Genomic DNA, 22,538 nt, shown 5'->3' on the forward strand with positions numbered 1-22,538 from the left:
ATCATTGCGATTGTCAACATTTCTGAGTTTAGGATGGCCGAAGACACTACACTACCCATAATCCCCAGCTATCGTTTAGGACTACAGTTCCCGTAAGGTTACGCAGAGCGTCAAACAGCTGTGTGAAATGGAACGAAACCACGCCAGACGATCCAAAACTGGAATCGAACACCCCCCCAGAACTACACATGCTGTCTATTGTGTTTCGCAAAATGTTCTATGGGACGTCTCTACTGAACGTTTTCGTTTTTCCCACAATTAGAAGTTGCCAGTATTAAACACATTGGTGTTATCAAATGTAAAACATATAATTAATAAATGGGTGAAAATCGCTTGTGTCCATAATGCGCAGCATTAATATATACCCACATGACGGCTCATTGCTACTTTGTAATTCTACTCCACTACAATTCAGAGGTTAACCTGGTATTTTTACTCCACTGCATTTATTTGAGTTACTTTGCAGATTCTGATTAATTATGTGAAATATAAACAACCCTTAAATCAGACTTTAGTTACACCTGAGTAAAATTCAGGTAAGGTGATTGTCAAGTGCCAACAATCAGGAGAGATATTTGATAGTTGGTGCTTGAGAAGACTAAACATGTATCTGCAATTGACATGAATGGAAACAAGTAATAAAGTATATTCATTACTCGTTATTCTCTACTAATAGTTAATTAAAGACTGTATATTATGGCTATTTTGCACATCCCTTTCAAGATTTTCAAAGGTTTATTGACATATCATACACAACTACGGTGTAGTTATGCAATGAATGAAAAACTTGGGTCACAGGTTCCTCAACAGTGCATTACAAGACATCTATCAATATGTGTGTACCTCCACCATTAAACTGTCATATTCTGCACATTTCTTATTCTATCTACATACATAAGAGTATAATTAATGTGTATAATATCAGGTAAAATAAGTGCTTCAACATAGTTAACATTGCAGGAAAGCAATATATTAGACGTTAAGTACTTTGTCAGGCTTAATATTTTATCTGTAGATAGATACCCCCAAAGACCTTAATCTGTTATTTAATGTTTAAATAAAGGTTAATTCGTTTTTCTGTTTTGCACCTCCTCCTATTAATATCTTTGTACATCCTGCACTAAACTGTTCTATTGTAGAGATCACTTATAGTATCTTCTTGATTTTTATATTCTATATTTCTATATTTATACTTTCCCCCTATGAAAGTATGTCCTCTAAATATTTTTTTAATCAAATATAACACATAAAAACAATAATTCAATAACGTGCTTTAACCACTAGGAGGTGCACACAAGTTACACACAGCCATAATAACTTTGTATTATTAGTGTGTATGTACAACATCTGAAGATGTATAGTTTTATGCATGCTTTCACATCATTTTACAGCATATTGCTATACTATTTCAGACTCAGTATTTACATTCTTACATTCAAAGAAAATCAGTAATATCTTTAAAAACTACAGTCCTTTTCTATCAGCTGTGCACCGTTATGGTGTAAATATAACCTATCTATGAATTAGATTAAATGTAAAAGTCAGCCGAATTAGTGTTGATACTGCAAGGAGACGTATTGTGTGAAGAAAAATTGAAGATGTTGTTTAATTGTTGATATATTTATGATCCACGTCAAGTATTCAGTTTCGGCGGCATTTCTTCCAGTTTTTCCAAAGGTCTTCTCATCAGGGCTCTCTAAATAAAGAACTACGGCAGATCTGTAATATGTAATGCAGCCGAACCGTGTATTACAATGCCGTTATGTGATGACTTTCAAAGAGAAAAGCAAGAGCACTCGGAATTAAGTATTATTTTATTCTTTTAAAATGTTTTCCGGATTTCATATAACATAAACACCAAATCCCAGCATGCATTGCGGCTAACACATCCAATCAGCGAGCTTAAAACCATAGCTGAGGATCTTGGGTAATCGCTCGAAATGCCTACGTCTGTTTCCGGTTATATTTATTTTGAAATTCAGTTCCTAACGGATGCCAAAAAAGTCAGAGATTATGGAATTAAACCAATAAATGAAAGCAAGGATAATTGTGTGTTATTGGTGAGTAAATAACAGTGTGTTATTTTGAAAAGAATAACAAATTAGAAGGAAAAAAAGATTTCAAAAATACAGATTTCAGTATCCTGAGGCTCTGAGCCCCATTTATTTTCCTCACAGATGGCAACAAAAGTCCGAAATTATACGATTTAAAATAAAAGCAATAACTGTGGCTTGATATTGAGTAAGAACATGTTTTTATGAACCACACAGCTTCTGGTCTTCCTCGACCCGACCGGAGAAAAAGACGTGCTGCAGCCTGCAGGCACGAAACACATTACCAGTAGAAATACATTGCTTTTAAAATCGTGCTGTGCAACACGCCAAAAAGGGGCAAATCGTGTTGGTGAACACGAAAGTTCGTGAAAATCGTGTTGGTGAACACGAAATGCCGTGAGACTGGGTTGAGTATATGGTATATGTCTCCCCTGTGTGTTAAAACCAGTTAAGCCCCACGCAACATCTTGCAAGAAAGAGCATCTGAGATCTTCTTAACATTTAACAAACTATGAATGTGTCATACTCACGTAACGGGAAGAAACTCAGCTATCAGACAATATTAACCATTTTTAGCAAAACGAAACATGAGGGTAATAACAAAGGCTCTGAATTAGCCCTGAGTGAAGAAATGCTAACGTACTTAGAACTCAAGGTAAAATACCCTTATTACTTATCAGATCTGCACAAACAAGATATTGATTAGCAAACTGAGATTCCACAGATTCCATAAATATAAGTATCATTACTGAGCGATCAGAACTCGGGAAGCAAAAACAGATATCACACAACGTAGCTTTAGGTAGCAAACACGGCCAATTTGTCTTACCTTTTGCTCTTTCTGATCAAAGGTTGTGTTCAATGGCATAAAAACGATAAAAACGCTGCTGAAGGTTAATCCAATGGTTAATCCAATGTGTCTGTGTCACTTTGAAATGATTACTGATAATCCATCTTCATATTTACTAGTTTGAGCCTAGGTTTCTGTTTTCAGTTTTCAGAGCATAACATCACTTTCGAGTGCGTGCGCTTCACTCTCCCTCCTCAATGGTAACGTGTGTGTATGTGGAACTTCCCCTTCGATTATATTGGCTCTAATGGTTCCAAAGAGATGTCAATCAACAAAATCGACCAATGGGTTCCAGAGAAACGGCAAATCCAATTTTTTGCTAAACCATGTGACTTGTTTTGCATCAATCTTGATACAGGGTACTTATTATATGTTATGGTTTGAATTCCTAAATCTTTTAGTCTACTATCCCATCATTCAAGGTTTTCACTATAAGTAATGTTTGTTTTTGGATGGACAATCTGAATCTCAATCTGAATTTACTTTAAAATAAAACAATTCTATATTGATTTTGACTCTTCTACATCCAACTCACAGGTTTGTCATTGCTTTGAGAAAAAAGATTATTAATGTACCCCTTTTAGAAGGGAAGAAATAGTCATTTGTTCTGGGAATGTCATTTTCGAGTCTGAGGCCTGAAAAGCAGGCTCGGGTCTTAACTGGAGACTCCGAAAGTTTCAGAAAAAAAGGTTGTCTCTCTTTCCCTCCTGATCCAAGTATGTGAAAGCCGCTTTGCTGTTTTAGGCTGAACAAATCCGGCACTGCTGATAGGGGCGTGGCCAGCAGCAGCTCATTAGCATTTAAAGTAGGGCTGTCAAACGATTAAACATTTTAATCAGATTAATCACAGTTTAAAAATTCATTAATCATGATTAATCACCATTCGAACTATGTCCAAAATATGCCATTTATTTATGTATATTGTTGTGGGAATGGAAAGATAAATGAAAGAAGGCGGATATATCCATTTAACACAGTATGTATGTTTATTATAACATTTTTCTGCGTGTCAAAATGAAAGACAGCCCACACACCTATCAATCATCAAACCGTGGGGTCTTAATTCATTACGTGTTGATTTCTATCAACGGGGGAGTACTTCAGGAAAGTCGACAGAGAGCGGCGGCTAGTGGAGTACTTCGTGACCACAGAGTGTGGAAGTTGTGATCAGCTGTTTTAGCGCAGTTCTCCAGTGAAGGGGGGGAGTCTCCCTCCGCAGCCGGTTGGCGTAGTTTTGCCACAATTCCGTTGTACAGACCGACGTTAACAGCAGCCCTGTCTGTGCACACGGAGACCGACTCTGTCGTCCGGTGGTCTAACCGCCTTCTGGAAAAGCTTCACAAGTACGTCGGTACGCAAATGCGCTTTGTGACACAAGTGACGGTGCGCATTTCAGATGACGCACATAACCTGCGTACCAGTTATGTGCACCCCTGTACTGCAGCAAAAGTATTCTCCGTCGGGACTTCCTGCAACAACACCACGCCGTTATCTTGATTCTGATTGGCCAGAAGACATTATCAAAGATGTTCTATTGAGAAGACGATTACTACGTGACAACAGTTTTCAAAACCGTGGCTACTGAAATCAATCTTACTAACTGCTGTCTGTGCAATTTACTCCGCGAGTTGGCAGACTTTATTTTGCTTACTTTAAATCATTTTTCATGGTGGGGCTAAGCCATTTCTTGGTATGGGTGTAGCCTACCCCAGCCATACCCTGGCGCTGCCACTGGTGGCATGTATGGGGCGGGCCATTCTGCACATGCGTTAAATGCGTTAAATATTTTAACGCAATTCATTCAAAAAATTAATTACCGCCGTTAACGCGATAATTTTGACAGCACTAATTTAAAGCTACAGACACAGAATCAACCCTTTTGGAAATTGGCTGAAACAGAGGGGTTTATGGCATGCTATAATTCACCATCTGTTTGGTATTTTAAGCAAAAAACTTCATAGACATGTTTTGTATATATGAAATAGCATATAATATGTGACCTTTAACTGCATATAGTTCAACAAGAGGTGCAGCAAGAGGATATTACATTAGCCTGCTCAACTCTGGCACATTTACAGCTATGTCCATTATAATGTCTATTGTCCCTGTTTAATAAAAGTATAAATAAGATGCATAAGAATTTGTAAATGCAACCATGGAATTATCATAATACACAGGTAAAATCATCTGTGGGAGACTTACAATAAATACAAATGTGTCACATGGTTAGATAACAGAGGCACAAGAGCAGATATTTGCACATGTCATGTTTAGAAAACTGGACATTGAGAGAATTGCATTAATCCCCGAAACGTGAAAACACTTTTTAAGAATGACTGTAAAATAATTGTAAGAGTTCTGATGAATATGTTATTAGCTACATATACTATAAATACACAAACACAGTCAGCATTTCCAAGATCTGTCTTTTTCTAATAGTCACTATAAAAGAAAACTAATAAAATGTCCTTTGCATCTTTAATGAGTGTGTTTACACCATGAGACACTGTACACTAAACCAGTTATACACTAAAGGCCGTAATGCTGCTGATGGTTTTAGATGCATTTGGTTTCTGACCACGCCCTGATGTGTTTAGCTTTTTAGCCGGCCACAATGAATCTGTGCGGAGCCACATAGAGGGCCCGGAGGACAGCTGGCAGACCCCGGACAGGCAGGAAACTCACTTTACTGCTGCCTTAAAAGGAAATGGAGTTCTATTACAAACATTGTGGGCTTGTTTTAGTGGCTTTTGTGCGCCTGTGTGTGTTTGCTTCAGACAGAGAATAAAAGGATCTTATGTAGTTTAGATTAAATAAATTCAAAATAGTACCAATATTACATCATACGCATGGGACTCTTGAGAGCTTCACCTCTTCTTCCAAGACATCTGAAAATAATGTACATATATGTGGACAAATATTATTGTAAACCTGTATCTGGTAACATCATTTTTATTTGTTGGTGTATTGTGCAAATTGTAAAGTAGATCATAACCGGCCTAGAGTCATGGCCATGTACGTAATGGTACTGCTTTGTAATTGCATCACATTTTGCAGAAGAGATTAGAGAATAAATGTGTCCATATCACACACATTCATAACATTATGGCAACAGTAATGCCCAGAGCAGTTCATAATGTAAAATAAGAAAGAAACTCCTAGCTAAAAGGATGAAATACAAGGATTACATCCATAAAATAACTATTGTTTGATGGTCATTGTTGGATAAAATGCAGGCATAAAAGTGAACACTGACAGCGGTAGGGAAAAAATAAATAAAGTGGCCAACAGTCATCGAACTGCACATTCATAAATGTGCTCTAATTCCCAGGTCTAGATTCATGTGTAAACCTTATAGTATTTCCTGAGTGTACTGGTTGTCCATGTCTGAGTTTTAAGCTGATTTAACAAATAACCCTTCTCCCTCCTCAGAATCCAATCAACTAGAAAATTGATCATCTGCTGATTAAACTGTTAGTAATTTCTGATCAATGTAGGGTAAAAGGTCATGGTCAGCAGGCCAGGCGTCTTTAAAACAACCACCGGAAATATTTCTCCCCCTGTGTAATGTCTGTTTTTACTTTGTGTCTTCAGGACTTGTTTTTTCCTGCCAGTTGTGATTGTCTGCTTGATACCTGATTATTTTCACCTGTGTGTAATCACCCAGCTGCCCTTGTGTCTTTTGCCTGTCCCCCCCAGCTGTGTCTTGTCTACATGATTAGTTATACTTGGATTTAAGATGCAGATTTATGTTAGTCTTGGTGTGATCAGTGTATGTTGTTCATGATGAATTCAATTGGCCTTGCCTTGTTTTGCCTACCGAAAAATATGTATCTTTTTTTATTCAAACTGTCTCCTGCATTTGGGTCCATTCTTCTCCAGTCTCTCCCATGTCAGAAGGAACCTGTCAGTAATGGACCCAGCAGTCGGTATTCCTGAGGTCACTTATCATCTTTTGTGCACATGACTAGAGATACAAATCCAGTTCTGAGAAGAGATGACTGCTGAAATATCAACTATAGCAAATACTTTACCAGGGCCTCGAGGAAAACTCCTGGTGTACGGAAGTTTCCTCAAGGCCCTGTTAAAGTATTTGCTAACTTGGTGGGTAGAGGACTTTTTGAATGTGACTGAGGTTCAGCCTGCTAGCCTCCAGCCTGCTAGCCTTCACCTAGTCAACTCTCCCCCCAACAGCACAACAGCTTAGGAGGTGAGCTCACATTACTTTGCATAAACTGGTGCAGAAATGAATCCTTAAACCTTAAATTAGTTGGCATGTTACCACTTTTGGTCCCATAGCCTCAGACTCAAGTTTTTGGCCAGATGCCTGAGTAAGGTCTGTGGTTAACAAAAGCTTTCGAGATTTTAACTTTTTGTTCTACGACAAAAACATGTCAGTAAATACCCCAGTGGTGAATGTCTTAACTTTAACTTGTCATAAACAACTGGGGATGCTAACAAGTGATTAAATGAGATGTGCAAACATGTGTCTGTGATGTAATTAGTTTGTAGCCTAACGTTAGCTATTTACTTCTGAGGATTGCATTTAGCTCCAACTACTATAAAAGTAGTCTTAATTGTGTGTTTGCCACAGAGCTTATTTTCTGCAATATTTCAAAATCCAATGGAAAAATTCCATTGGATATTTCTCGAGGGAACCCTTGTGATTCTAACTTCTGTTTCAGCACTTGTTTTTTCCTGTTTCGGCCTCCAGATTGTACAGTAGGCTACATTTTAATACAGATTTCCAATATTTAGTGAACAACCAAAACATCAGGTAACATGTTGCTTTACCAATGCGTAGTCTTTGACTACCCCAGCAATACAATATGTTTAGACCCCCTTCAGTTTTTTAATAATATTTCAGATATGTGCAGCCTTTGTGGGTAAAAGACAGCTGCATGTCGGCCCTATCAAGCATACATTACAAAATACTGAAGCAGAGAAAAAGGCCGGTGATTGTGGTTAAACTCGGTTATATGTGTTTGATAGCCAATCTATAGAAAATCCACTGTACTGCCAGCAATGCTAGATAAGAGGGGAAGAGTGGCTCACAGTTTGATGGCTGCTGTGAAACAATCACCAGTTTACCAGGAAATAAAAAACACCAGCCATTTCAAATGTCGATTTAAAACCACAAGTATCATGTTAGCTGCCATGAATAAAAGATGCTAAAATATCCCATTAATGACAACCACAGCCCCTTTGTCTCTAACATGAAACACTCAGTGTTAACAGGCACCTTATAATGTAACCGGGTTTGGATCCAAAGCACAACGGATGAAATGTCCCTGGTATACTCATACCAAAATGAGCGTAACAATTGCTTGTGTTATTTCAAATACACCATGCCTGTCCACTGAAATGTGTACAGCCAGATTTCTTGGCAGTATAACCAACAGAAATATAAGTGCCCCATAAAAGATGTAATATCACTTCTAGAGATGATAGTGAGTTACTGTAGCACCAGTGTGACCTTAGAACAGGGAGAAGATGAAGGCTTCATGGACTCGAGCCAAAATCCCAGGAAGTGTGCCGACTATTGAAGCAAATTTCGTAGGGAGACGGTGATCACGGAAGTCTTCCTCCTGCCTACACAAACTTTACACAAGCATTTATTGTCTGAATACGGCGACAAGAGGTCCATACTCTGTAAATCCAAGACTTCATTTTTTAATCCACCAAAAACCTGACATGACGGTTATGCAAATATTTCTAAAAGATAAATGAATGTGTGTGCTTGAATGAGCCGCAGCGACACCGGACTGATTCAGAGTCACTCTGTCTTCTGATTCTGGTGTTGCTTGTGTTGGTGAATAAAGCAGACTGCTCTGTTTCTGGTGTCTCTGTGCCGCTGTTACTTCTGTTCCTTCATCTCTGTGTTGTCATTCCTTCAACAACCAATTGGATGTTTGTGTGACAGCCTTTACACACAGCGTGCGTCATGTCCAGTTGGTGCTTCTCATTGAGTTCAGAAAATCCATAATGTGCCCAGATGTCCGCTTTCAAAATACTACATGCGTACTTTCTTACTTGCTCTTGATTTTCACCCTCCTCCGCCATATTTGCACTAACTCCGGTTTCCCATAATTCAATGCGACCAGGATGTTATTTTGAACTATTGAACTTAATTGTCCAGCCGGAAAATCCAAAAGCAACTTTACTGCACTATGATCAATTATATTCTGTCACTGCATCGATGCAGAATCGTCCACGTCCCCATCACTGCATCTTAGGAACGATTAATTTCAACACCCCTACTTAGCAGGTGATATACAGCTCCTTTTTTCAGCTCAGAATGACATATTGTACCTTTTTTTAAATAATGTAAAAATAAAGAATGTAGTTAATGCATTAGATACAGAGGAAACTCTGGAGCAGGAACACCCTGTCTTCTCTGTCCTACTGCTTTATATAGGCTGATTTGCATCTATATGGGTGGTGTGTGTCCTTGTTTTCCCGAATGTCCTTGTCACCTAACATGACCGAGCGGTCCTCTGGGATACGATGGTGATGCTCAATTTACTCTCTGTCAACCCCAGCTGAGACTGATGCAGAGTCATTTTGTGCAAGCTGACTTCAGCCAGCAGCAGTGTAAATAACATCAAAAACATGCTTTCAAGCAAATGTGCCTCTGAAGTTCAAGGGTCACAACATCAATTCATACCTAAAGCTCCGGCATAGATATAGCCTGAGAGGGTTTTTCCTTTCGAGGTATGAGCCAAGACATGACACTCAGTATAGGCCAGCCTCTATAGCTGCACTTAAGCAACATATATTACATATATGTTTATTGTGCGAGGTGATTTGAGATGAATCACTATAGCCTGGCATGCAGAAGTGACTGGAAACCAACCTGACCAATTGTCAGGAAGTAAAAGCTCATGACTGGACACAGTGAAATGTTTTGTTTCCACCAACTGCCAATGCAGTGCATTTCTTTGGAAAAAACGTTATGTATTTTTTGGAAAAGTGGATAGGATAAAATGATTAAATACATTAAGCATTTGCCTTTCTACAAACCATAAAACACACAATAGAAATACAAAAAATACCTATAGGGAAGCTAGATCCCTTGTTCAATTATATTTTGGGGAATATAGGGCATCTGACTGCCAACAGAAATGCTAACAGGTAACATAATTCCAAAACCCTGACCTGGAACAATTTTTAAATCCTGCGATGTAAAAAAGGATTTTGGAGGGTGGTATACATGCAAATAATTACATCTTTACTCAAGGTATATAAGTCAGCATTCCTATTTTAAATGAGTAAACTGTTTCTAGACCACTTGCTTTTTAACAGTAACAATTGAAACACAAAACAAACTGGGTAAAGTCTACTCGAAGACATTAGCCCCATAGTGATCTTTGTGCATGCGTCTTTGGCATGTCTGACTTAGTTTAAATGTTACCTTGCAACTTTAACACAATGGACTAATACGAGAAAAAAAAATGGTTTGCTCATTTTTTATATGCAAACACAATACAATCATGACATTCTTGTTTCTTCTCATGGGTGTTGACCATTCACGGCACCCTCAGCTCGTCCAGACTTCACCTTACTTCATATGTTAACCATAAAACTATTACTGGAACTGGTGCAGCCGGGCGATTGGTTCACAAACCATCGACCTGAAGGACGCTTACTTTCATGTCGAAATTGCTCCAAAGCACAGAAAGTATTTGCGTTTTGCCTACCAGGGGATAGCCTATGAGTGAAACACACTACCGTTCGGCTACTCCCTGTCCCCACGCACGTTCAGCAAATGTGTGACCACAGCGCTTCAGCCGCTTTGCGACCATGGCATGAGAGTTTTATTTTATCTCAACGACCTCATAGTCATGGCCAGGTCCAGGGAATGGGCAGATGTTCCACACAGCCCAATTAATCTTACACCTAACCAAGTTGGGGGTTTGCGGTCAATTGGAAGAAGAGCAGTCCCATACCTCACCAGCAGTTGGAGTATCTGGGGATTTTGCTCAATGCAGCCCCCATCGAGAGCGAGGGGTAAGCCCCCATCGAGAGCGAGGTGTACACCCCATCGAGAAGGAGGGCAGGCTATGTGTCACTCTGTCAGAGGACAGACAGACGTGGTACAAGGAAGGGAGTAGAGCCTCTGTCCGGCACATTGGGCTCTATTCTATCCTGTAGCTACTGGTGGACAAGGGGCTTGCCACGACCCGAAGTCCACGACTTAATCCAGAACTCGGGATAGAGGATCCAAGACACAGGACTACACCTATCTCTTCGTCAGATGCACTCCCCCCCCAAATATGTACTAATTAATCATCAAACAGGCCATTTTGCACAATAACATATGTTATCACCTGTATATAAACTCACTAAAAACAGTCTTATGAATACATTACATTTATTATATTTTTATAACAAGACAAATTGCAATGGTATATAGAGCGACAGAACTACATTATAACAAGCATTATAACAATTGCAGTAATCTTAGTAACAACTACAATAATCTGAGTACAGTTTTAACTTTAATAGTACTTCTTTACTGTTATTTTATTACGCACAAGACCATCAATGAAATGTGCTGCATTCAAACTGCACACAAATAGCATAGCAGTATGTACACATATGCTGCAGTGCTTGCATATATACTTGCTGCATTTGGTGCAGGTGATGTTGCTCTTTATCTCAGTGTTTGGAGGACAGCTCTGGCACCGTTTTCGTTTCTTCCCAGCCTCAGGTTGATTAGGGCCAGGTACAGCAGGTACAGCAGGTACAGCAGGCACAGCAGGTACAGCAGGTACAGCAGGTACAGCAGGCACAGTTGAACCTGGTAGAAAAGGAGCAGAGTCTGTAGCCTGGAGTTTTTTTACTATGGCTGCAGCGGCTGGATTTGTGGGTAGGCGCTGTCTGCATATTATATGAGGGGTAACAAGAGCTTTTCCCAGTTCTTGTAGGAAAATCCTCCTCCTGCAAAGTTTCCCTCTGTTCCAGTCTGGGTCTATGGCAGTCCATACAACAAATGCGTTGTAGGCAGAGACGTCAATGATGTTGTGGAACACCACAAAAGGCCAACGTGCTTTTGCAGCTGTATGTACCTGTCACCTTGTCTAAGTTATCCACACTTCCCTTGTTGGCATTGTAATCAAGAATGATTGTAGGTTTCCTGTCTTCTCTATTGCTCACGGTAGCATCATGATGAAGGGTTCTCATCAACAGCACATCTTTCCTTTTTTTCGGTGAGTAAGAAACCTCTGTGGTGGTGTCAGTGAAGGCAAACTTGGAGGAGTTCACAGCTCTGTTCTGCATATTCAGCAATGCACTGGGAAGCTCAGGCTTGTTTTTCCTCACAGTCCCAACCATTGTCAATTTCTTTTTCAGCAGTTCCTGGCCAAGGCTGTAGGAAGTAAAGAAATTGTCGCAGGTGATGTTGTGACCCCTGAGATCTTGGGTCAAGTCCAGCACCACTCCCATTCCTTGATTCTTTTCCGGCGCTCCTCCAGGTGGTTTCCCTGTGTATACTTGCAGATTCCAAGCATACGTTGACTGTGCATCACACAGCACCCACATTTGAATGCCATATTTACCTGGCTTGCTAGGCATGTACTGTCTGAAGGGACAGCGGCCTTTGAACGGCACAAGGCGCTCATCAACTGTGACTTGAGAGGCCCAGGGTTGTAGATTAGTGGCAGGCGCTCAACCCACCTATCCCACACATCCCTGATAGCTGCCAGCTTATCTCGCTCACGTCGCCCAGGTCGTGTTTCCCGGTTGTCAAACCGAATCACCCTTGAGATAATGTGAAAGGTCTGTAATGACATGGTGGCCTGAAATATTGCCCTCCCAGTCTCTGGGTTCTATAGACTGGCTGCTGACGGTACACTCCAGCCAGCACACCAATATAAGCATTCATGTGTGTCCCATAGCTCCTTCCAGTTAGTACCGTACAGTAAACCCGTCTTGCCTCCAGGTTTGTGTTGCCTACAATGATCCTCTCCCCTGATTGTGGTATGAACAGTTCAAAAGCAGATTTGATGTCATGAACACGTGTAATTGCAAATCTGGAAGGCCCTGGGATCATTCTGATCATGTTTTCAGCTGACAGTCTTCCCTGACTTGCACGTGGGGCTTGTGACCATGCTATGTTACCATTTTTTTATATGAGCATCTCCTCTACTGCAGCCTGTGTATGTTCTCCCTCTTCTTCAGTGCTTGAATCATTATTACATTACATGTCATTTGTTTGATGCTTTTATCCAAAGCTGGGTCTTTACATTCATACATTCTTTACACCCATGTACACACATTCAGTACTGTGGTCAATCCCCACAGGAGCAATTTGGGGTGAAGTGTCTTGCCCAGGGACACAACGACATGCTGACTGCAGTGGGACTCGAACTTCCTACCCCCTGATTCGAAGTCCAGCACTCTATCCACTGAGCCACATCCGCCCTATAATCTGAATTGTTTTCAACATTGTCCTCACTTTCAGACACATCTTCTTCTATTTCACTTTCATTATCACTGGCTAAGACCAGAGCCAAGGCTTCACTTGCTGAGTCTTTTGCTCATGTCCCTCTTCTGCAATGACTTCTTAGTGAATGATTGAGTCCCACAGTAAGTGGGACCCTTTCTATATCAGTGTGCCCCTCTAAGACAGCAACTGAGAGGTTTCCCGCACTTTAGATCATGACCTGTCTCATGTTGTGTCTGTGAAACATTGGTAAGCTTTTTGAAGTTGAAATGTGTTTATAAACATGCCTTTAGTTCAAATAGTGTCATTTAGATCAAATAGTTTCAGATACTCTCGACTGTGTGTGTGTGTGTGTGTGTGTGTGTGTGTGTGTGTGTGTGTGTGTGTGTGTGTGTGTGTGTGTGTGTGTGTGTGTGTGTGTGTGTGTGTGTGTGTGTGTGTGTGTGTGTGTGTGGCCGAGCATTACTATACTTGTGGGGACCTACATCGGTTTACACAGTCACGTGTGGGGACTCGCCTCCCTTATGAGGACAAATTGGAGGTCCCCATGAGGGGAATCATTCATTTTAGGGTGAAGACTTGGTTAGGTTTAGGGTTAGGGATGTTATGGTTAAGGTTAGGGTAAGGTCAATGTAATGTCCCCTGAAGTGATGTGTGTGTGTGTGTGTGTGTGTGTGTGTGTGTGTGTGTGTGTGTGTGTGTGTGTGTGTGTGTGTGTGTGTGTGTGTGTGTGTGTGTGTGTGTGTGTGTGTGTGTGTGTGTGTGTGTGTGTGTGTGTGTGTGTGTGTGTGTGTGTGTGTGTGTGTGTGTGTGTGTGTGTGTGTGTGTGTGTGACAGTGAAGGAAAAACTAAATCTCCTTGTTTGTAGTTCATAAAGGCCAATTTTCCATTATGGCCAAAACTGGCCGAAGCACCAAATTGGGGTGCAAAGTGCGTACATCAATAAAAAATGTAGGGATGTCAAACGATTACAATTTTTAATCAGATTAATCACAGTTTAAAAATTAATTAATCATGATTAATCACCATTCGAACTTTGTCCAAAATATGCCATTTCTTCATTTATATTGTTGTGGGAATGGAAAGATAAATGAAAGAAGGCGGATATATCCATATAACATACAGTATGTATGTTTATTATAATATTTTTCTGTGTGTCAAAATGAAAGACAGCCCACGCACCTATCAATCATCAAACTGTGGGGTCTTAATTCATTACGTGTTGATTTCTATCAACGGGGGAGTACTTCAGGAAAGTCGACAGAGGGGGGGGCGGCGGCCACAGAGGTTGGCGTAGTTTTGGCACAAGTCCGTTGTACAGACCGACGTTAACAGCAGCCCTGTCTGTGCACACAGGACCGACTCTGTCGTCCGGTGATCGCCTCTACCGAGGCGTCAAAAGTTGAACATTGCTCAACTTTTGCAGCGAGCCACGCCAGCTACGCTCCACGTCGCTTCCCACAATGCATTTCGGCTAAAAGTGACGTCACCCCATTCAAAGTGAATGGGGAAGCGTCAACGCACGCCGCTGTGTGGACGGGCCGTTAATCTACCACAACCTCTTTGAGCTTCGAGGCTTCCTGTTGCAGGTTGTCATTTAGAAGACGCATGGCTTGTTTTTATTTTATCCAATTTCTCCCGTGCTGCATTTTCCTTTTGCTCGTCGCAGAAATTGTTGGTCTCTTCTCTCAAAGCCAATATTTTGATATATAGATTAGATGATGGAGTCTGTCTGAGCTTTTGCGAGATTAAATGAGTCCTTCAAATCTTCAACACGCAGAAGCCTCTCTTCAAGCTGGAACATTTCAAATTGTAAGGCCTCATTTTGATGGCTCCTCCTCCTTTGAGCAGTTAATTGCGACCAACATCTCTTGGATTACATTTTCATTTTGCGAGGTCTTAGCAGAGCTTCTGGACGTCATGTCACAAAGTAAGGTTCTGCAAGTAAATCACCTCTTTGTTCGCCTTTGTTAGATTGTATTGTTCATCCAGGACCTTGATATGATTTTGCCTTGTCTGGAGTTGAACAAGTTGTTTTTAAAGGGTGCCTCTGTTTGCTAATGCTAGCGCTATATATTAGGGCTGCACGATATATCGTGTCGTGACGATAATCGCCATATGCGCATGTGCAATAGCCACATCGCAGGACGTGCGATATTAAGTAGCCAAATTAACTCAAACACGTTATGTTACAATTACTTTGCTGCTTGCTACAAAGGGAAAACGTGCGCGGCTCTCATGTCAGGGGTACTTGAGTGAGTGACATGCAGGCTCTACATGCACAGCAAACCATCAATCACAATCATTCTTGATCAGAGCACAGCAGGCCGCGCCCCCACTAGTGGCAAACCACCAAAACACAGGAAAAAATTGAGCGAGGCACAGGAGGACAATACCGGCGAAAATGAAGATTTGCTTCCAAAAAGAAAAGCAACATCTGACATCTGGAACTATTTTGGATACAAAAAGGTTGATGTAGACCAGTGCTTCTCAAAGTGTGGTCCGCAGACCACTGGTGGCCCGTGAGCGCCCCCTAGTGGTCCATGAGTATATTGGTAACATTTCATATTTTGAAATAAATAAATAAATGTCAGTGTTCCGCACTCTCGCGGGAATATCTCCGCAATGGAGCGAGGTCCAATTGCATGATATAGCCCAGGGCAACACCTTCGTCACACATGTTGCCACTTGTTTGTACCATTTTCAGGCGATTTGTAATCTGTTCTAGAAAAACGATGTGTCATTTGATATTTGTGGAGTTAGGTGGTCCGCGAGTGTTTTTTTATTGGTTAAGTGGTCCTTGGAATGAAAAAGTTTGAGAAACACTGATGTAGACCAAACAAAGGTACTTTGTAGACAGTGCCATGCAGTTGTTGCGACAATGCGAGGTAATACGTAGGCCTGTCACGATAAGCAATTAATTGACTTATCGTACGATAAATAAAAATGAACTCGATAACTTTTCTGACCTCGATAAATTGCCGTTTACATTCGTGTTTGTTTACATAAGGATGTGTCCAGCATTTTAGCGAGGTGTGCTGTGGCTGCCAGGTGTGCTGTGGCTGCCAGCCAGGCGTGCCGTGAGGGGCGGGGCTCACACAGACACACAGCCAGGTCAGGACACTCCGCATGCAACAGTGTAGCAGCCAAATGAATAATATATATTCACAAGCAAGAGACAACGGGTGACATACTCGAGGGGAATTTGAAGTTAAATGGAATTGGTTGCAAACTCCATCTCCGGTGTGGGAATATTTTGGATTCAAGCCAAATCAACGAGGCGAACCCACGGACTTTAATGAGCCGGGAGGTGTGTCACATTTGTTTTTAAAAGGTAGCAACAAAAGCTAGCAATATGACCAACCTTAAACTGTACCTAAAACACCAACACACTCTCACTCCCTAAGCGTCCAATAGCGACGTTTGGTCAGTGTCCGTGGCGTCCAATTGTGACGCTCCTAGGCTCCTTCAGCGTCATAAAGGGACGCAAATAGCTTTCAACTGATTGCAATGTATTCCCATCTGCGTCGGGATTTGACGCTCATGGAAGCACGGCATTCGTTTATGTCGGCTGCCCTTAAAGGTAATGTGAACGTCCATTCCCAGGAGTAAAGGATGGCAGAAGACACTACACTACCCAGAATCCCCAGCTATCGTTTGGACTACACCATGTGCTCTGTTTGACAAAGCCCGTGATAGTCCTCAAGCTCTGTGATTGGAGAGTGTGCTCCGAGGGTTAAGCCGATTCTCGAACAGCACTTGAAATGGGATGGAACCACGGCAGACTGTCCAAAACTGGATTTGAACGGGTCCACCGCGTCCCCCCTCCCCCACCCCGTCCCCAGAACTACACATGCTGGCTATTCTGTTTCGCAACATGTTCTCTATGACACGTCTCTACTGGGAGTTGTAGTTTTGAAAGACGTTTTCGTATTTCCCATAATAAGAAGTTGCCAGTATTAAACTGTGTACATCCCTGGAGGTTTAGGGGATAGGAAACACTCACATTTAAAACATATAATTAATAAATGGGTGAAAATTGCTTGTGCCCATTATGGGCAGTATTAATATATATACCCACATGCCAGCTAAGGTCAGAAGAGCTTTATTTAACAGCTGGTCTTATGTGTGTGACCCCTGTGATAACATTACATTACATTAATTGATAAGCCTGAAACATGCACTTGTCAAGGTTCAGAGGCACATTTTGCAAATATGGCAGTAGCCATCGATCAGCTTAAGATAAGATATACTTTATTGATCCCAAGTTGGAACATTTGCGTTACATCAGCATGTGTAACAGTTAAATATGCAGTTGTGTTTATTTGAAAATCATTTAGTATAATCACACAAATTCTGTGTTTTATATTCAACAATTCTGTGTTCTTTATTTATTGATTGTTCAATACCTGACAAGGCCGGAGATGAAATATCTACATACATCTTATAAGAGTATAATACATTATGTATAATATCAGTTAAAATAAGTGCTTCAACATAGTTAACATTGCTGGAGGTATGCACAAATATTGATAGATGTCTTGTAATGCACTATTGAGGAACTTGCCAACCCAAGTTTTTAATTCAGTGCAGAACTACACCACAGTTGTGTAGGCCTATATGATATGTCAATAAACCTTAGAAAATCTTGAAATCTTGAAAGGGATGTGCAAAATAGTCATTACATACAGTCTTTAATTAACTATTAGTAGAGAATAACGAGTAATGAATATACTTTATAGGGATCGTATTAATATCTAATAATAAAAATAATTTAATTTAATAACATGCTTTAACCACCAGGTGTCCCTTTATATCAGCTGTGCACCTTTATGATGTAAATACAGCCTATCTACCAATTGGATCAAATATAAAAGTGAGCCGAATTAGTGTTGATACTGCAAGGAGACGTATTGTGTGAAAAGAAATGTAAGATGTTGTTTAATGGCTGATATATTTATGATCCACGTCACGTTTTCAGTTCCTCATGTTTGTCTTCTCATCAGGGCTCTATAAATACAGAACTACGGCAGATATGTAATATGTAATGCAGCCGAACCGTGTATTGCAATGCCGTTATGTGATGACTTTCAAAGAGAAAAGCAAGCACACTCGGAATAAAGTATTATTATTATTTTTGTTAAATGTTTTCGGTCTGTTTCCGGTATTTGTTAATGACGATGTGCTGTGAGATGTGAGACTGGAATTGCACAGGGGGAAAATAACGTAGGCTATCTTTAGATGCGGATTTTGTTAAACTAATATGTTTAGGCTGTGGACCAACACTATACATTGACGGGGAAGGGGGTAGCAATAAAGATAACACCATTAAACAGTTACACAACATAACAGAAATAATATCGATAGCAGCGTCCCTAGCAACCACCTTGGTAACAATGAAAACGTCGCGATTTCCTGAAGTAATCTTCGTAATAACTAGCAAACTAAAGATCATGTACATCCACTGCACACATAATCTGAAATAACAACTCATATTTCTCGCATCAAATGACATCAAAACGCATTTTAATGGCCAAACTAACTTTAAAATAGGCATTTTCCACGAGAATAAAACGAATTTCGGCCATGTTTTCTTTTTCTGCAGGGAGAAATTTGAAGATCATGTGACATAGACGCCAGCCATCGGAATGAATGGTGAAAAAAACGGGGTTTGTCAAACAGAGCACATGGTGTAGTCCAAACGATAGCTGGGGATTCTGGGTAGTGTAGTGTCTTCTGCCATCCTTTACTCAGAAAAAATCTTTGTTTCTCCGAATCGAAGGGGAAAAATACAAAAGCATTGCACACAATTTAAACCAATCAATGTTGTGTAATTAACAAGGATAATCTGGTGTTTTTTAGTCGATGAGTAGTGCAGATATCACTGTAAAATCAATCGACAGTAAGAGGAATACTTACTTCCGGGTGTACAATTCTCCGTTATCCAATGGGAATGGACGCTCACATTGCCTTTAAGGGCAGCAGCATAAACGAATGCCGTGCTTCCATGAGCGTCAAATCCCGACGCAGATGGGAATACATTGCAATCAGTTGAAAGCTATTTGCGTCCCTTTATGACGCTGAAGGAGCCTAGGAGCGTCACAATTGGACGCCACGGACACTGACCAAACGTCGCTATTGGACGCTTAGGGAGTGAGAGTGTGTTGGAAACACAACCAACCCATTCCGTTTTCCCAGCTGGGAGCAAACACGGCAGCTGGAGATGGAGAGCCCCCACCTTCCCGACAGTTTGCAATCAAAGATGTATTTGCCCGACAATGCAACATTTTGGTGTTCCTTGCTCGAAAACTTTGAAATTGTCACAAATTAGACAGAAATACAGATTTGGATATGGCCAGTTGAGTTTGTTTTGCTTGTGAGACAATGTATGCTCATATTTATTATATATATATTTATTTATATATATCAATAAATATAGTGTTGTTTAATTGATGATATATTTATGATCCACGTCACGTATTCAGTTTTGGCGGCATTTCTTACAGTTTGTCCAAAGGTCTTCTGGTCAGGGCTCTATAAATAAATATCTACGGCAGATATGTAATATTTAATGCAGCCGAACCGTGTATTACAATGCCGTTATGTGATGACTTTCAAAGAGAAAAGCAAGCACACTCGGAATAAAGTATTATTTTATTTAAAAAATATATTTTTCTGATTTCATATCGCACAAACACCATATCCCGACATGCATCAAAACCTCTGAAAAAAGAAAGGTATCTCTCAGAATCGAAAGAGAAAAACCTATGGGAAAAACACAAAAGTATTGTACACAATTTAAACCAATAAATGTCGTATAATTAACAAGGATAAACTGATGTTTTTAGTTGATGTGTACTGCAGATATCACTGTTAAATCATTTGATCATTGGTTTTATTATGAAAACGTCGAGACCGGAAATACTGTTTCAACCCGTAACTTTACATGGAGGCTTCCGCATACCTCAAATCATCTTCGTAATATCTATCAAATATTACGAAGATGATATTCGTAATATCATCTTCGTAACATCTTCATCTTCTTTTTTAAGCATCACAGTAATGCTTAAAGTGCGAAGACTGGCTTTCTCATCTTCGAGTTCTGAGATCCGAGCCTCTGCTTCGTCTAGCCTTTTCAAGATGCTGTCCACATTGGTCCGGAGCCCCACATTGCAATCTTTGATTTGGTCAATATCAGACTGCAGGACCGCCAGTAGTTTACTGACCTGACCCATCTCCTCCATGGCTTTTCCCAGTGAAACTTGCATGGCCGACATAACTCCTGCTTCGCCTTCTCATTCCCCGACATGCTGGTTGCGCTACTTGCTGCACCGCCTGCACCTGCCGTTAGCCTCTCGCGTGGTGCTAGTGCAGCCCCCCGTCTTGCTTGGCAGCTCGTGGCTTTGATTTCGGCATGAAATGGCACCAACACTTTCTATTAAATTAAGCTAAAGCGACAAACTGTACTCCGCCGAAGAGTACCACATCCCAAAGGTGTTCTATAGGATTTAGATCTGGTGACTGTGGAGGCCATTTGAGAACAGTGAACTCATTGTTTCTCAAGAAACCCGTTGGAGATGATTTGAGCTTTGCGATATGGTGAGTTATCCTGCTGGAAGTAACCATCAGAGAATGGGTCACTGTGGTTATAAAGGGATGGACATGGTCAGCAACAACACTCAGGTAGGCTGTGGTGTTTAAACTATTTTCCATTGGTACTAAGCGGCCCAAGTATGCCAAGAAAATATCTCCCACACCATTACGCCACCAGCCTGAACCATTGATACTAGGCAGGATGGATCTGCTCTCATGTTGTTTACGCCAAATTCTGACCCTACCCTCCGAATGTCGCAGCAGAAATCGAGACTCATCAGGCCAGGCAACATTTTTCCAATCTTCTATTGTCCAGTTTTGGTGAGCCTGTGTGATTTGTAACCTCAGTTTCCTGTCCTTAGCTAACAGAAATGGCACCTGGTGTGGTCTTCTGCTGCTCTAGCCCCTCTGCTTCAAGGTTCCACGTGTTGTGGTTCAGAGATGGTCTTCTGCATACCTTGGTTGTAACTAATGGTTATTATCTGTTGCCTTTCTATCATCTTGAACAAGTTTGGCCATTCTCCTCTGACCTCTAGCATCAACAAGGCATTTTGGCCTAGATAAATGCAGCTTACTGGATATTTTCTCTTTTTCTGACCATTCCCTGTAAACCCTAGAGTTGGTTGTGCATGAAAATCCCAGTAGATCAGCAGTGCAGCAGAAATACTCAGACCAGCACGTCTGGCACCAACAACCATGCCATATTCAAAGTCACTTAAATCCCCTTTCTTCCCCATTTTGATGCTCTGTTTAACCGGTTAAACTGACAATCGGGCACATCTTATAATTGGGCTGACAGTTATTTTGTCTTGTATGAAAAATGTATCTCTCAATCAACATTGGCATATTTGGACTGCTATCATTTGGCTGAGAAGAAAAAGTACACTGAAAATGAATGTATGACCTGCAGGAGATTGAAACTGTGTGTGTGTGTGTGTGTGTGTGTGTGTGTGTGTGTGTGTGTGTGTGTGTGTGTGTGTGTGTGTGTGTGTGTGTGTGTGTGTGTGTGTGTGTGTGTGTGTGTGTGTGTGTGTGTGTGTGTGTGTGTGTGTGTGTGTGTGTGTGTGTGTGTGTGTGTGTGTGTGTGTGTGTGTGTGTGTGTGTGTACCCAGGGAAGGAGAAAGAGAGGTTGGTTTCCTTCCATTTATCACAAAACCACAGCCTGGCGGTCACATGCAGTACATTAACTAGCCATTAGGAATCGATGGTTCATCCATAATGCATTATGGTCATAGGTACATTAAGGAGTCATGACATTAACATCTGATTGATGTCATCTGAATCGCTGGGACCAAACCCTTTTAGCCAAAAAGCACAGTGGAATAAATATAGCTGCAGCAGCGCAGTGTTTTACAGTAACGACAAAAGGAGACAAACACAACACCATTACTGTCACATACAGTCTGATGTTAGGAGCAGGACGGCATTTCAGTTATTCCTTATTTCTGTCTTTCCAAAACAGGACTGTCACACAGTATGTTTACGTAGATACAGTATGATACTCTACATCAGGGATGGGCAACTTTGATGGTGGTGGGGGCCACATCATTGATGTACTGGCTACCGGGGGGCCGCAGATGAATTTTTTTTTAAT

The 22,538-nt window shown here is 40.9% G+C and overlaps 1 pseudogene; it reads right to left on the minus strand.

Moving 5' to 3' along the window:
* The window catches only part of LOC117447965 (piggyBac transposable element-derived protein 4-like), a 30,029-nt pseudogene extending 17,071 nt beyond the window's left edge, over positions 1-12,958 (minus strand).
* Positions 12,959-22,538: the final 9,580 nt, after the last annotated feature.

Source organism: Pseudochaenichthys georgianus, chromosome 6 (genome assembly GCF_902827115.2).
Source record: "Pseudochaenichthys georgianus chromosome 6, fPseGeo1.2, whole genome shotgun sequence".
Classification (NCBI taxonomy): Eukaryota; Metazoa; Chordata; class Actinopteri; order Perciformes; family Channichthyidae; genus Pseudochaenichthys; species Pseudochaenichthys georgianus.